Source organism: Carya illinoinensis, chromosome 13 (genome assembly GCF_018687715.1).
Source record: "Carya illinoinensis cultivar Pawnee chromosome 13, C.illinoinensisPawnee_v1, whole genome shotgun sequence".
NCBI classification, from domain to species: Eukaryota; Viridiplantae; Streptophyta; class Magnoliopsida; order Fagales; family Juglandaceae; genus Carya; species Carya illinoinensis.
Window position 1 is genome coordinate 25,021,511 of NC_056764.1, and position 17,623 is coordinate 25,039,133.

General features: G+C 37.4%; 1 pseudogene; it reads left to right on the forward strand.

Moving 5' to 3' along the window:
- The first annotated feature begins 4,526 nt into the window (after positions 1 to 4,526).
- On the forward strand, positions 4,527 to 15,597 carry LOC122291069 (annotated as a pseudogene).
- The last annotated feature ends 2,026 nt before the right edge of the window (positions 15,598 to 17,623 follow it).

Sequence of the window (17,623 nt, forward strand, 5' to 3'; positions counted from 1 at the left end):
TCTATGATTAGTTTCATCTTCTTGATAAGCATCACTGTTAGAGGATTCTACATCATCATCACTTTGAATCGAGGGAACTAGAAGAATGTTGTATACATTCCTATTAGTTATCTTGTGAACCACATATCAACTACCTGACAAACTAATATCTTTTAAGTAAAACACTTGCTGAGTTTGGCATGCAAGGGCAAAAGGCTCATCTTTGTATGATGTTCTAGAACTATTCATGCTAGTCAAGTGGTCACCATCACGTATCTCTCTTTTCCTATCGCTGATGTCCCACCAATCACATTGAAACAAATATACCTTACGCCAACCCATATAGAGTAATTCTAAAATGTCCTTAAGCACAACATAGAAGTCAACTAGCTTTGACTGATGTTCAGCACAAACCACCACCCCGATATTTTGCATTCAATGATGTTTCTCATGCTCATTTGTTTGAAACCTAATTCCATTCATTATACATCTAGTGTATGATGCAACCCACTTGTTGGGACCACATGCAAGTGCATAGATTTTATCACTAAATTCGGTTGGATTCATCGTACACAACTCTTGAATCTAATGTCATGCCAAGAACAATTACAATTAGTATATATTTAACTTGATGATGCACTCCTAATGGAATGTAATATATTATGCCCACAAACCAGAAAATAAATCATTTTTATACAAGCTACATATATAGTGATTACTTATGTGTTTCCTGAACCACCCTAGGAATTGAGCCTGGTGCCTATGCTCAATGTTAGTTGTGCCTTCTTATTTGATCTTGTTATAATGCTCACTACAAAACGATATTGTTATTTTCTACACTACAAAATGGATAGCTCAAGTAGTAAAGTAACTAGAAAGATTAAGTGATTACTTACTTACTCACTACAATTATTAAGCACATACCAACAGACCCTTGCAAAGAGTGTTTCTTCTATCTTGTGAGTGTTAGATAACCCTAGTAGATGCACCTTTTGTGAGAATACAGATAAATAGCCTTCAGAAGATGGTAGTGGAATGTCTGAGTTTCTTTCAAGTCGGTGATATCTGGTCTCAATGTCATTTAGATACATAGAGCAAAACGATAAGCACTCAACATGAAGATATGCTTCAGCAATTGAGCCTTCAAAACAGGCTTTGTTTCGAATTTAATGCTTGAATTTGCCCAGATACCTCTCAAAAGTGTACATCAACCTATATTGCACTAGTCCCGCAAGTAATGCCTCGTCTAGTAAATGAATTGCGAGATGCACCATTATTTAAAAAAAAAAATGCAAGTGGGAAGATCATTTCAAGTTTACATAGGATCATAGAAATATCTGCCCGAAGGCGATTCAACAATTCTAAAGTCAAGGTTCATGCGCACAATTCTTTGAAAAAGGTACTTAACTCGGTCAAAGCAAGGTGTATGTCGGGTCGTAAGTAACCACCAATCATGACTGGAATCAACATTTGCAAGAAAATATGGCAATCATGACTTTTCATTCCAATAATTTTGCCTTCACTAATGTTCACACATCAAGCAATATTTGAGGCAAATCCATCAGGGAATGTAACTTGTGACAACCACTCACAAAAAGATCTTCTCTTATCTTGATTTAGGGTGTAGCATGCAAGACTCATCGAGCAACGACCACCATCATGATGTAAATGTAATTATTTCCTCAGTTAGAGATTGGCCAAATCCCTACGTGCATTTGTGGTGTCCCTACTTTTTCCTTCAATACTTAGCAATGTTCCCAATATACTATCACAAATATTTTTCTCAATATGCAGTACGTCAAGGTTATGTCTCAATTCCAAGTCTGCCCAGTAAGGAAGATTAAAAAAAATGGGCTTTTGGCCCAATTTAATTCATGTAGTGCACGTTTCCTCTTCCTTGAACCTTTGCCAAATTGCACATTAGAGACCATGTGTAATTGTTCAAGTATAACTTGGGATGTGAGTTTTTTTGGTTGGAGACAATGATCTTCTTTACTATCCAAAACACGTTTTTTCATTCTCCAATGGTGGTCTGGCACCAACCATCGATGATGGCCCATATAACAATGTTTACGCCCATATACCAACCACATAGAATTAGTTTCAGCATTACATGTAGGACATGCCATCTTTCCCTTCATGGTCCACCCAAAAAGATTGCCATATGTAGGAAAGTCATCGATAGTCCAGAGTAATGTTACATGTAATCAAAACATCTGTGCACTGAATGCATCATATGTATCAATACCATCTTCCCATAATTCTTTTAATTATTCCACTAAAGGATGTAAAAATACATCAATATCATTTTCTGGTGATTTTGGCCTAGGAATTAGACATGATATAATGAAGTATGGATCTTTCATACATGACCAAGGGGGCAGGTTGTAAGGCACAAGTATTACTAGCCATATACTGTAGGGTTTGCTCATCTTATTGAACGGGTTAAACCCATCACTTGCAAGTCCAACTCTCACATTACAAGTATCTTTGGCAAACCAACTATGTTTGTTATCAAAAGCTTTCCAAACCTTAGAATCTGCCAGATGCCTCATACAACTCGGGTCATCGATATGTTCTTCTTTATGCCATCTCATGGCTTGTACTGTCTTCTTTGATAGAAAAAGTCTTTGCAACCTTGTCTTCAAAGGAAAATAATGCATCACTTTTTGAGGTACTCGTTGTTTACCTATCCTTGAGACCCACCTAGATGCATTGCATTTAGGGCACTCATCTTTGTCGACATTTTCTTTCCAAAACAAGACATAATCATTTGGGCATACATGTATCTTCGTGTAACCAAAGCCCAATCCACGCTTTAAGTGGCGGGCATCGTTATAATTTTCAAACAAGAGAGCATTCGGGAATGCGGTTTTCATTAGCTTTATAACCATGTTAAAGGACTTCACGCTCCAACCACCAATTGTCTTGATGTGGAGCAACTTCATTATAAATGATAGCTTCAAGAACTTTGTACATGATAGATAAAGTGGACGTCGAGCATCATTCAACAACTATTCAAAGGTCTGGTGTCTTCGATCACTAAAGTTGTGTTCTTCAGTACCACCTTCACTACCACCAACATTTAAACTAGTTGTATGATCCAAAAATGATCCCTCTTGGATGTCATCTAACATCTCATCTACATCATCAATGTAGTCACCAAAATCGGATCCATTATCTTCATTGTCCGAAAGAGTGGCAATAAAAAGGTCTTCTTCTCTATGGAATATCCATTTCGTGTAATTAGTATCAATTCCCTTCAAGAACAACTGATCTCCAATGACATTTACCAATTAAAAAAAATTATTACGACATCTTCGACATGGACACCTAATAGTCTCACTCTCGGGGGCATTGGCTTGAGCCATGGATAAGAATTGATGAACTCCTTCAGCATATTTGTTGGACCGCAATCTATCTTGAATATGCATCTAGTCCTTATCCATCTAATATTTGGTAAAAGAAAACACACAGTTGATTTTTCATAATAGCAAATAACATAGATCTATTGAAACAAGAGAAGTAGAATGATATGAGACTTTTGATAAACTTAGAGAATGGAAAATGTGGGGAAAAGGGATCCATTATCATGAGTTGATAATTCAAGTACTCAGGCTTGAAATGTAAGTATATACTTCAAAACCCCAATTATTCCATTAGGTAGAGTATCGTTATTTGGATATGTTTAGTCGAATGATTTTAATATCCATAGAACATGTTAACTATCTAAAGCCATTATTAACTTAGTGAGACATGGCTAAAAGTTGAGGTGAAAATATTTATTTTACTTGAATTCAAAACCATCGTGATAGATCAATATGGTACTACAAAATATAAATGAATTTAAAATGTTTGCATCAATTAATTTAGTCAAACAATCTTCTTCTTTGCATCACCATCCCAAAAGCATATAGTTGGTTGTGCCATGACTAGAAGAAAGCAAAATGTACCTTTATCACATATAGAATTTATAAATAACAAGACCAACCTCATTAAAAGAATATGCACGCTTTATGAATAATGTGGGATGATTGATAGGATATGGAAAGCATACTGCATATGCAGAGATAATGTGACAATAATTTTGATTCATCAAAAGACTAGGTAAACACATTTATAGAGAACATGGTAATAGAAGAAAGAAATGTAAATGGAGACTGGAGAATCAAGCATACATGAGCTTCAAAGTTGTTATCAAGAAGAATGTTTAATGATTTGATATCCCTGTGAATGATGCAGGGATGGACTGTATGGTTAAATCGAAACAAAACATTAGAAACAAATTATTGAAGATGGGTTTGCCAACTTATATTCTCAAACAAATTCAGCAAGTCTTTTTAGTACTTGCTGCCCCTCAGAATTATAGATTAATTGACTTTCAATATTGAACATGAAAAAGATTAATTTCCGAAACATATTTATCTAAAAATTGAGACAAATATGTTTATTTGTTTAACTAAACACCATTTGTTATATCAAGCAGACTTATATAGAGTAAGTCTTTACAATCACATTTAAATAGCATAATATCAAATGGGAAAAACATGAAGAAAAACAAAGACTCCATTGTCACTTCCATGGATTGTCTTGATACCCAGGTTTGAGTGCATAGTTGACAAAACAAATGATGTATCATAGGCTCCAAAGAGACATAGCAACTTGAAAAAGAGTGTAATAATTATGGTTCTATAATTCTTGTCAAAATCTTTAAATCTACAAGTTCATGGAACTCTCTACAATAATTCTTACATGTATATAAAAGTCAAAGGTTTAAAATCATCAATGTAAATAAACAAAGTTATGGAAAAGGGGCCACTAGAAGCAGAGAAGAATTAACTTAAATACTAGTACTCAAAACAGATTTTTGCATACAGGTCATAACAGCTGCAACTTGCAGGTTAGTATGGGTTGGTTGAGCAAAGAAATGCTTATTGATATCTAAAATCTTCTCTTTGGAAGAACCCTCGATACTAGAATCAAGCTCTTCAAACCATGTAGTACAAGAATGTAGTAGCAAAAAGACTCATACCTCCTCTTGAACAATAATGGTCTTTTAGACAATAATGGATTTACCAATAACTCTACCCACTCATCTGAGGACAAGATCCATGGACCTTTCTCTGCAAAATAGAATTAATACTTGCATCATAGTAGTCAATATACAATAGGAGCATCATGTGGAATAACCAGGAGGGCAAGACAATAGTAGGCAACACAAAAGAGAGAGAGAGAGGGAAAAAAAAACACACAACACACACACACACACAAAAGTTGCAGAGCAAAGAAAGATATAAAGAACCCAATTCACTTGTATTCCCAAGTATGTGTAAAGTGAGATTAGAAGCCACATGTCCCCATATGAAGCCAAATATGGCAAGTATTACATGCATCAGGTGCGAAGCCAAAAAAATATATAAAGAATTTGGGTATTTCAAAGGAATCAGGTTGTAATGTGATTGCATTACGGGGCTGTAGGACCAGATTTTTGAAGGATTTAAGGGTTAATAAGCTTCTCTTTCATGATCTTTCAGAGAGGTAGATATGAAAATTGAGGAATGATGAATAAAGAAATAAATGAGGAATGATATGAAATAAACAGATCCTAACACTATAAAAGGTCAACTATTACATCTTAAACTACATTCTATTTCAAATGGGCTGCTAATTGGTTAGGTTATGCTCTTGGAAAGAAGGGTAAAACGAGGTAGCTTCGTCCTATTGACTACTCGGTTTGCCTAGTATGTTGAGTGTCACCACTCAAATGTTGGTCCTTCTTGCCAGGCCTTGGATCTTCATGCCTAGTAGCTTCCCCAAGGTTACGGTATATCAACCCATGCATGCACACTGATGAGCTGCTCATACTTGGCTCCTTTCTAATCTTAGAGGCGTTAAAGCAAGCTGCAGGTATCCAACACCTTATTTTGATCTTAGTGGGGCTTAGTTTTGTCTTTTATTTGTTTTAGATGCCTTGTCGATCAACCGAGTAATGCAAAAATCCAAAAGGCAAAGAGCTTTGTTTGGGAGTAAGATAGTGTTGGTGGCCTACTGATCTATCTCTAAAAAGCCAAAACACTTTCAACCCGATTTGAAGCACAATATATATATATATATATATTTCTTATAGAAGGAGATGGGTCGACCCCATAACAGCCATGCATGCACATCCCCAGCCAATAAATAAATTATTACGTACTCAAAACCATGAGAAAAACAGAAGACCAAAACAAAAAGTCATGGAACCTGCATCTGTTTTTTGGTAGAATGTTCATGGGACCTTTGGAGTTGGACTACTCAATAGATGGCATACAAAAATACATTATTATTTGGAAGATATTATTGGATGATGCCAAAAAATAAAGCAAGCTAATTGACCAAAAAAATGAAAATTCCTGCTCTTGGCTCTTTGTATAACTCCAGATTCAACAATCAATAATCCATATCAAGTAGAAAAGCAATTCCTACCATGGTTATAATTTATGCATGTTGAATTACATATGCAGCTCCTTCTAGATCTTGGAAAGAAGCAGGGAAACAAAGGAGAAAAGGGCTATAGTTGCTTAAGAAATGAAGATATCTTCAGATTTATGCAATTACCCTTCCGTATCCTCCATTCTTCTCAAATCTAAACCATACAGAGGCTACACTGACCTAAGAAGGAAAAAATGATTCTGTATAAACTTTGCATCCACTTTCTTCTTTATTCTTCCAAAACCAAAACCAGTCATTTTTAAAAACTCTGCCACGTTTTTCCTACTTATTGTTTTAGTTATGCCCTCAGTTTGCAAAACCATCATTATAATTCATGATCGATGGACCCCTATATATATATGCAATATTAATTTATGAAAGGATCATATGAGGCTATGGTTCAATCAAAGTAATCTAGTAGAAACCCAAGTTGCAAAATTTGGCACTTAAGATTTGTTTGGATTGTTGCTAATTTGATATACGCTTTTAAGAGACTTGTCAAAAGGAAAAAGACAGACCTTTAAGAGTTGGGTAAGCTAATCAATCTGTTTCATCTAGACATAAGAAATTGTAGCCTGGAAGGTCCAATTCCTCCAGAGTTGGGCAATCTAAAAAACATGGATACTGTTTTCTTGCAAATAAATCAGCTCAGTGGTTGGATTCCTCTTCAACTCGGGAATCTTAAGTAAGCTGAAAACTCTAGATCTTTCAGATAATGCGATAACAAGAACTATCCTGCTGTTGAGCTCTCAGGCCTTCATGGGCTTACCCTATTGAGCCTATTCATCAACAAATTTCATGGTGAGATCCCTCATGCTATTGCAGAGCTACCCAAATTAGAAGTCCTAAAAATGTGGCAAAATAACTTCACTGGAGTCATTCCTTCTATTGACAGATCACTTCCAGAAATCAAGCCAAGATCTCCTCCATTTATTTAACACCATGATTTTAGTATAAATTAGTTGTTACCTTTGTAATTATAAATCATACGATACTTAGTTAGTTACCTTAGATGGATTTGTTCTTGTATCTATTTATTTTGACCATTCTCAAATGTAAAAATCAAGTTACGGAAATACAAGAGTTGTATTCTTAACATGGTATCAAGCCTAAACCCGATCCCTCCCTCTTCGTGACCCCATGGCTTCTTCCACTGTCCTCTCTCCCCTTCATCCCTCTGACTCCCCTAGTCTCATACTTGTTTCCGGTCTCCTCACCGGTGACAATTTTCCCAAATGGCAAAAAGCCATGACCCGTGCACTTAACGCCAAAAACAAACTAGTTTTTGTCGATGGCACTCTCCTCCCACCCAAAACCTCTTCTCCAGATTATAGCCAATGGAACCAAACTAAAGACATGGTTCTTACCTGGCTCCTAAATTCCATCAGCCCCTCCATCGCCAACTCCCTTGAATTCCCTACCAATCCACGAGCCGTATGGCTTGATCTCTAGTCCAGATTTTGTCACGGCAACAATGCTAGAATTTACCATCTCAAACGTGAGTTGTCTTCCCTGCAGCAACACAATCACTCAATTCATGATTATTACAATCAAATCAAGCAAATCTGGGATGAGTCACTTACAGCCAACCAACGATCTCAAACAAGTACAACAACAAGCTGAAGATGAGAGAGTTTACCAATTTCTTCTTGGCCTCAATGACTCATTTTCCCAACTCAAAACCCAAATCTTAGCCATGGAAACCCTTCCCCTCATCACAAAAATATTTTCTATTCTTTTGCAGGAAGAGCAGCAGCGCCTTCTCCACCTCCAGCCACCGCCGACGGATGCCCACATCCTTGCTGCTCACTCCGGTGGACCCACGAAATAGACCCTGCAATGCACCGTCTGCAACAAAATGGGTCACTCCCGTGACCATTGTTGGAGTGTGATCGGCTACCCAGCAGGCCAAGATACTCGTGGCAAGCAGCGACCCTCTTTCCTCGAAAAACTACCCTCAACCTCGGCACTAATGGCTCATCAAGTCTCCACCTCTTCTCCACTTCCTGGTTTGACCCATGAGATGTACCAAAAATTGCTTGATCTGCTTCAATCGAACCCTTCCTCTACAAATTTCATGGGTAAAATCTCTTCCTCTCTTCCCTTTGACAGCCGCTCCGATTGGGTGGTGGATAGTGGTGCCACCGACCACCTATGCCATGACCGACGCCTCTTCTCTACTCTGTCTCCCCTCTCTTATGATCAGAAAGTGACTTTACCAAATGGGCATGTCATAAACATTGAAGGAATCGGCACTTGTCCTTTGGCCTAACACCTCACCTTGCATAATGTCTTCTTTATCCCCCAATTTCTATTTAATCTCCTTTCTGTCCCCAAACTCACAAATACTAATTCTTGCATTATTTTTTTTTCTTCTTCTACTGTTTCTTTTCAAGACCCATAGTTGATGAGGCTGATTGGAGCGGGTGAGCTTTGCAATGGACTTTATGTATATCAGCCCCAACCCATTACTGCTTTTTCCACTCAAATTGCTGCGAATAAAATTTTATGGCACCAACGCCTAGGTCATCCTTCCTGCTTAGTTCTTCCTAGTCTTTTTAATAATCCCTGTGTTATCTCTGATTGTGATATTTGTGCTCGTTCTAAGCACACTAGACTTCCTTTTCCCATTTCTACTAATAACAGTACCATGATTTTTAATAGAATTTTTTGCGATATTTGGGGTGCTTATCATACTCCTTCTATTTGTGGTGCTCATTATTTTCTTACCATTGTTGATGATTTCTCTCGCACTACTTGGATCTATCTCATGCGTTATAAATTTGAAGCATACACTTATCTCCTGCATTTTTTTGCCCTTATCAAAAATCAATTTCAAACCACGGTTAAAATTATTAGAACTGATAATGGCCAAGAATTCCTTTCTCATAAATTTCAAAACTATCTTCATGATTATGGCATCCTTCATGATAGTACTTGTGTTGAAACTCTACAACAAAATGGTGGTGCAGAACGTAAACATCGGCACCTCCTGAATGTTGCTCGTAGTCTGCGTTTTCAAGCTCACCTACCCTTGAAATTTTGGGGTGAATGTGTCCTCACCGCTGCCTATCTCATCAATCGCACTCCCAGTTGCCTTCTTAAAAATAAATCTCCTTTTGAACTTCTTTTTGCTATCCCGCCCACCTATACCCATTTACGCGTCTTTGGTTGTCTTTGTTATGCCTAAACTCTTCATGCTTCCCGTGACAAATTCTCCCCTCGTGCCTCCAAATGCATCTTTCTTGGTTATCCTAGCACTCATAAAGCCTATAAACTCTATAATCTAGACACTCACGTTGTTTTTTATTCTCGAGACGTCACTTTCCACAAACATCAGTTTCCTTTCCAGAATGTTTCTATTTCTTCACCTACACCTCTCCCTATTATTCCTCTCCCCATCCCTGAACCCATCTTACCACCCTCTACCCCTACCTCTCATATTTCCGATTCCTATCCTCCCCCTCCTCCTCCTCCTCCCCGTCCTCGTCGCACCACTACTCGACCCGCATATCTTTAAAACTATATATGCCCGACCATACACACTGAGTCCACTGCATCCTCACTTGCTGCATCACCCTCAGGTACTGCTCACCCTTTATCTGTTTTTCTTTCTTATTCTCGTTTCTCCCCTTCTCATCTTATTTTCTTAAATGCTCTCACTGTTTCTGCTGACCCTACCTCTTATTCTGCTGCCACTCGTCATGCCCATTGGCGAGACGCCATGTCTGCTGAACTTCATGCTCTTGAAGCTAATTCCACATGGACACTTAAGTCCCTTCCTCCTGGCAAGAAACCCATTGGCTGCAAATGGGTGTTCAAAACCAAACTTAAAGCAGATGGCTCCGTTGAACGATACAAAGAGTAGCCAAAGGCTACACTCAAGTTGAAGGCCTCGACTACCATGAGACTTTTGCTCTTGTTGCCAAAATGACTACCGTTCGGTGTTTATTGGTTGTTGCTGCTTCTCACCAATGGATCATTCACCAACTTGATGTCAATAACGCCTTCTTACATGGCGACCTTGATGAGGAAGTCTACATGACTCCTCCTCCTGGCTATTGTTCGAAAGGTGAGACTCGCATCTGTCGTCTCTGCAAATCCCTCTACGGCCTCAAACAAGCCTCCCGCAACTAGTTTTTTAAACTAACTACTGTGCTTCTTGATGCAGGTTTTTCTCAATCTCAGGTGGATCATTCTTTATTCACCTTGGTCACTTCTACCAGTGTTACTCTTATTCTTGTATATGTCGACAATATTTTGGTCGCTGGCAATGATCGTTCTCAAATTGAGGTCTTCAAACGTGTTCTTTCCACACACTTCAAAACAAAAGATCTCAGCCTTCTCAAATATTTTCTTGGTCTCAAAGTTGCTCGCTCATCTCAAGGCATCTTCCTCAACCAACGCAAATATGCTCTTGAAATCTTATCTGATAGAGGACAACTTGGTGCTCGGACCGCTTCCTTTCCCATGGAACAAAACTTGAAGCTCACCAATCACGACGACTCTCTTCTTTCAGATCCTTCTCCCTATCGTCGACTTGTTGGCCGTCTCATATACTTGACTATTACTTGTCCTGATATTGTTTTTGCAGTGAACATTCTCAATCAATTCATGCACGCTCCTCGTGCTCCTCACATGCAGGCTGCCACTCGAATTCTTCACTACCTCAAAGGCAGTCCCGGACAAGGCATTTTCTTTCCCTCCTCCCACACTCTTCATGTTACTGCCTATACTGATTCCGATTGGGCCAGTTGCCCCACCACTCATCGCTCCACCACCGGCTACTTTGTTCAACGTGGCTCCAGTCCCGTTTCTTGGCGTACAAAAAAACAGACTACCGTGGCCCGGTCCTCCGCTGAAGCTGAATATCGCACCATGGCCGTCACCACCTGTGAACTCACTTGGTTGAAACAGCTCCTCACTAATCTTGGTATCTCTCATCCCGAGCCTATCAGCCTTTATTGTGACAATCAATTTGCCTTACACATTGCTCACAATCCCGTATTCCATGAACGCACTAAACATATTGAGATTGATTGTCATCTTGTTCATGATAAAATTCAGTCCGGACTCCTTACTGTTGTTCACACCTGCTCCAATGAGCAAGTTGCTGACATCTTCACCAAACCATTGGGTCATGATCTCTTCCACCATTTTTTAAGCAAGTTGGGCATTATGAATCTCCATGCGCCAACTTGAGGGGGCGTATTGACAGATCACTTCCATAAATCAAGCCAAGATCTCCTCCATTTATTTAACACCATGATTTTAGTAGAAATTAGCCGTTACCTTTGTAATTATAAATCATACCATACTTAGTTAGTTACCTTAGATGGATTTGTTCTTGTATCTATTTATTTTGACCATTCTCAAACGTAAAAATCAAGTTACGGAAATACAAGAGTTGTATTCTTAACACCTTCCAAGCTTGATCAGAATGGTAGGCTACTTGACCTCGATTTGTCAACAAATAAGCTCGCTGGATTGATCCCTAAATCTCTATGCTTAGGAAGGAAGTTGAAGATCTTGATTTTACAACACAATTTTCTATTTGGACCTCTGCCTGATGATCTTGGGCAATGTGACACACTCCAAAGAGTCCGAATTGGGTAAAATTTGATTTAAGTGGGTCGATACGAAGTGAGTTTCTTCACTTGCCTGAGCTATCACTCATGGAGTTATATAACAATTATCTTAGTGGGCCACTTCCTCAAGACACAAGCAAGGTACCCTCAAAAACTGGTGCAGCTAAATTTTTTTTTATAATCGCTTATCTGGACCTCTTCCTACTTCCATTGGCAATTTTCCCAGCTTGCAGATTCTTCTACTAAATGAAAACTGATTCACAGGAGAAATTCCATCCTCAATAGGCCAGTTGAAAAACGTCCAAAATTTGGATCTGAGTAGAAACAACTTTTCAGGCAGAATCCCTCCTGATATTGGAAATTGCCTCTTGCTGACTTCCTTAGATTTGAGCCAAAACCAGCTCTCATGCCCAATCCCAGTGCAAATTGCTGAAATTCACATATTGAATTATCTAAATATCTCATGGAACCACCTGAACCAGAGTCTCCCCAAGGAACTTTGGGTCCATGAAGAGTTTGACTTCCGTGGATTTCTGCTAAAATAACTTCTCTGGTCCAATACCTGAAACTGGGCAACATTCAGTCTTCAACTCTACATCTTTTGCGAGTAATCCTGACCTCTGTGGTGCATACTTGAGCCCCTGCAACTATCTGTCAGGCTCACCAATAGAATCACATTACCACAATGGCAGCATGTCTCAAGTCCCCGGAAGATTTAAGCTTATTTTTGCATTGGGACTGTTATTATGCTCCTTGGTATCTGCTCTTCTAGCAATCATAAAAACCAGAAAGATGAGGAGAAATCCAAATTCGTGGAAGCTCACAGCATTCCAAAAGCTAGAATTTGGAAGTGAAGACATTCTAGAATGCATAAAGGACAACAGTATCATAGGACGAGGTGGAGCTGGGATTGTGTACAGGGGAACCTTGCCAAATGAAGAGCAAGTAGCTGTGAAAAAGCTGTTGGGAATAAGCAAAGGGTCTTCTCATGATAATGGCCTCTCTGCAGAAGTAGGCACACTGGGTAAAATCCGGCGAATATTGTGCGGTTGCTGTAATTTTGTTCAAATAAAGAGATCAATTTACTTGTGTATGAGTACATGCCAAATGGAAGTCTAGGTCAAGGTCTACATGGGAAAAGAGGTGGGTTTCTCCAGTGGGATTCAAGGCTCAAAATAGCCATTGAAGCAGCAAAAGCCCTGTGCTACTTGCACCATGATTGTCTGGACTATAAGCAAAACCAATGTACAAAAAATTAACCGTTACAACTAATGAAGTGAGACCCGATTAGCCCAGCCCATAACATGTTGCTTGGCAGTTCATTGTGCAGACTCACGCGAGTTTATCGATCATAAGGTTTCTCAACAAACAAATAAGATTCTCCTCACTCCTACTTTTTATCATGATCTTTGACCTTTCTGTGCTTGTAAATTATATGAATGGTTAGCCTACTTGTGATAGGAGAAAGAGAGTTCCTTGAGGACACAGAGCTCGTTAAAGCAAGTAATGAATTGTTACTGTTGTATATTACTAGCATTTGTTAAAAAAAAGTTTCTACTGCATAACTGGTTTCGGGACTGCACAGAGAAAGAAATATTGTTCAAATTAGAAACCAGAGGCAACTCTGCAATCATAACATTTTGGCTAACTGATATATTTTTCCACTAGTTGAGTGTGGGTGTTGAAGTTGCAAATCGGCAATACTGCATAAATATTGGAAGATTGAGGATTTCCTTTTTGATTGTATAATTTCGTTTATGTTTCAGTGCTATGTCGTGTGCTAAATAATAAATGAATCAACTCAAAGAAGCATGGGTGAGAAGTGTGGTGAACTGATTGCCTAGTTCCTGAAGATATCACCGCATTTTGTTTTCCTATTTTTATCAGGGGTTCAGCTGAAATGGTAATATATTAAGTAACTTCTGTAGGTCCATTGAAGAAGAAAACAAAATATGTGCTTGTTATGAAGTTTGTCAGGTCTCTTTTTGCTTGTTCTTTCTGAATATTTTTGGCTTATTATTTCATTTGCATTTGTTCTAGATGGCTGACATTGTTACAGAGCAATGGATTCAAATTCTGAGGCTTGAGCAGGCTCTTCAAATCACGGAGGTATATTCCACCAAAGGTGACTTTATTTATAATGCATCAAGTATTTTCAGCAACCTGAAGCTTATTATATTTGTTTAAATCTTTGCTCATCTTGGTCTTAATTAAGTTTTTTATGTGTTCTTGTAGTTCATCAATAACATTTTTGGTAATCATCATCAAAAGGTTTATGGAGTGCTTGATCCTTACTTAATAGGTGAGGGGCCTTCCATGACTTCCTATATCTCTCAAGCTAAGCACGAGCTGAAAAGACTATTCATAGTAGCTAGAAAGTATCACCATCAGGTCTGTACTAAGTTTTATATTTCATAATGTTCACAAAAGAGATTTCAGTTTATACATGTTTGCTACATACACTCGCCCGTTTAATATAGTTTTGCTGCAGCTATAAGAAGTTTATCATGTTTGCTGCAACACAAACTGTTTCCAAATAGTTTTGAATAGAAGTAAGTATAAAGGAATTTATACTCTTCTATGTTCATGAGTTAGATTAAAACTAGACTGCAACTCAAATCCCATCTAATGCATACAAACCCTTTTTGCTAACCCAACACTAGGTGACGATATATGGTTATTTCATACAATGACCAAATTGCAAAGCCAAATTACACCTCAATAACCCTAAACAGATATATAACATTCTATAGTGCATTTTAGCAATAAATAAAAACTCGAAATTATAGCATAGATGAGAACTTACACCAAGTCTGTCATCATGAGTGAATTACACCAACTCTGGTATCGTCACATCTACATCTGGAACCTGCATATAAACAATATCTTTGTTTTAGCATGCCAATTCTGTAATCAATTTATACAAACTCGCCAAACTAGGTTGCGTCAAGTACAACTAAACCACCCCTCCATAAATAATGCCAAATGGTGGCAAAAGGACCAAAATGTTGTAGTGATCCCTATCTACAAAATGTAGAACACTTTTAGCTTTGCTGCATCCAAGTCAACTGTATCAAAGTTAAACGTAGACCTTTTTCTTTAAATTTTTTTATTGTTTCTTTGCTTCTATTTAAAGGTTTTTTTGTTTGGTTCTGATAGTTTGTTTTATACATTTAATATCAAACTATGACACCTGAATATATAAAAAATTATCATAGTAATTTTTTATTACTGGCATTGGGGAAAAATAGAAGAAAGGCTTATAAAGAAAAATCGCCCCTCAACTGCATTTATCACTTTATTTTTGTTCTATTATAAAAATATGATTGTTGAATGCTGAATAAAGAAAAGAAAATCTAAGTAATGTAGAGAATGAATAGAGGGAGATGTATGATGGTTTTGAAGATCATGTAGATGACTAAAATGGAGGAGGCCATCTTTATTTTAAATTTAGCTGAACTTTTGAAGAGGTCAAACCGAATGGCTTTTTAATGAATCTATTTGGAATCTATAGGAAGAGTGCAGGTATAGGGATGGTGTAGGGACTCAGAAAGCTTAAGGCCATGACTACCATGTTAGCTGAATAGGGAAATGGTTGTCGATGAAGAATCTATGTCCGGTAACTCTAAACTTATGCTCTAGCTTATAATATGAAGGAGAAATAAATGCCAACCTATCTCATGTTGTTGTTTACTATATTCTCATTCTTGTATACTATATTCTCATTCTTGTATATCAACATATATTTATATATATTCGGAAATTAAAGCATGCCTCTCAAAAGGGGGAGAAATTTACAAACAGATACAATCACCACATATACCACAATATATATAAATATTTTTGGAATAAACTTTTAATCTGAAAAAAAATTATATATGATTTGTCATTGATTATTGTGTCACCAGATGCATTGCATAGGATATATATGATTTTTCCGACTATTTATGGCGCTGCAAAAAGCGTATTTTCTTGTAGTGAGGTATGGATGATGAACATTGGAATCCTACTACTGTACTATACTTCACATCACGTCTGCTTGTGTCAAATGTTGGAAGGTAGGTAAAAGCTCAAAGATATTTTAGCCTGTTGAGCAGCTATGAAAAAAATTTAAAAAAATAAAAAAATTATTACACGATAATAGCCTACATGGGGCACCAGACTTAACCGCAAAAATTTTTAGAAGACAAATGCCATTGTCACTTAACCGGAAATGTGAGTTGTTAGAACCAGTGGAAAATTAGTGAATATTTATATTAATTAAGAGGCTGTAAGCAATGGCATCATTTCTTAATCTAAGTGCTTTATATTTTATACATATATATATAGGTAATGGTGTCCAACTATATAGTATTGAAAGTTTATAATTTGTAGGGAAGTGCTTTGGTGAAGTGTCCCACTAACATAGACGACATTTAAAAAGAAGGTTAAGTTTAAGAAGAAATACAGTAGTTCTGTTTTTCACCACCAAAACGAAAAATAATATAATTTTCTGTTTTTCGTTCTTTCCACTTCTTTCTTCACGCATGAGTGTGCGCACGCACACACGCACACAAATTTCTCAAGTAAAAATGCATTTTCTTTCCTTTTTATCTGTTGACTTTCCTTGGTGTTTCATTCTTTTCTTCTATGCGCCATGTTTGTCATTTCATGATTTTATAAACGATTTTTGGCTGTTGTATTGGCACATGGATGTTCTTTATATTGACCTATTTTTAAATAGATGTATCTTTTTTCAAGTGGAGATAGTAGTGCCTATTTGACAAGCTGATTATCCACTAGGGATCCTGAAAGTTCTTGATGTACAAAGGATCATGTTCATACCATTTTTCTCTCACTCACTCTATTATTTGCAGCTATGCGTAATGAATTAGCTCTACTTTATATTATTAAACTAGAATTGGTTCTACTCTATATGCTTATTCTATTTGCAAACTTGCTTCGAATGCACTGCTGACGTGGGGGAGTCTACCACAGTAGCTAACATTCAAAAAATTGTGTTTTTAAGTTTTTAATGAATGTTTTGGTTCATAGTAAGTAGTGTGTTTACACATTGACTTTTAAGTAATTGAACTCAATTGTTCATAATAACAAGGATAGATGACCAAACACTAACTACTCATAATCTATCTTGGCATGCAGAGATGGAACCAAGGGGAGGCCTTCAGGGGCCAATCCCCCCCCCCCCCCCCCCCCCCGGCCCGGTTTTTGAATTTTAATACAAGTAGCTTATATTTATAGTTAATACATGGATATGGTAAAAAAAAGTTTGGCCCCATCAAAATTATAATTCATTTTTATATAGTTGATAAATTGCTAAAAAAAATCCAACACATTTTTATGTGTGTAGGCTATAGCTTACTTTTCTTTAAAGTTTGTGCTCTTTAAAACTCTAGAGAGCTGCACTTAGGTTTGTTAAAAAAGCTAGCTACTTAAGGATGTCTATTGTGGTTGATTCAAAATGAAGCAAAATATAAGTTGGACACTTAACCAAAATACATCCCTGCAAAATGTGTGTTGAAAGTCCATAACCATTTTTTAACAAAATTCCACTGACAATGATGATATAATATTCCATCTTCGAG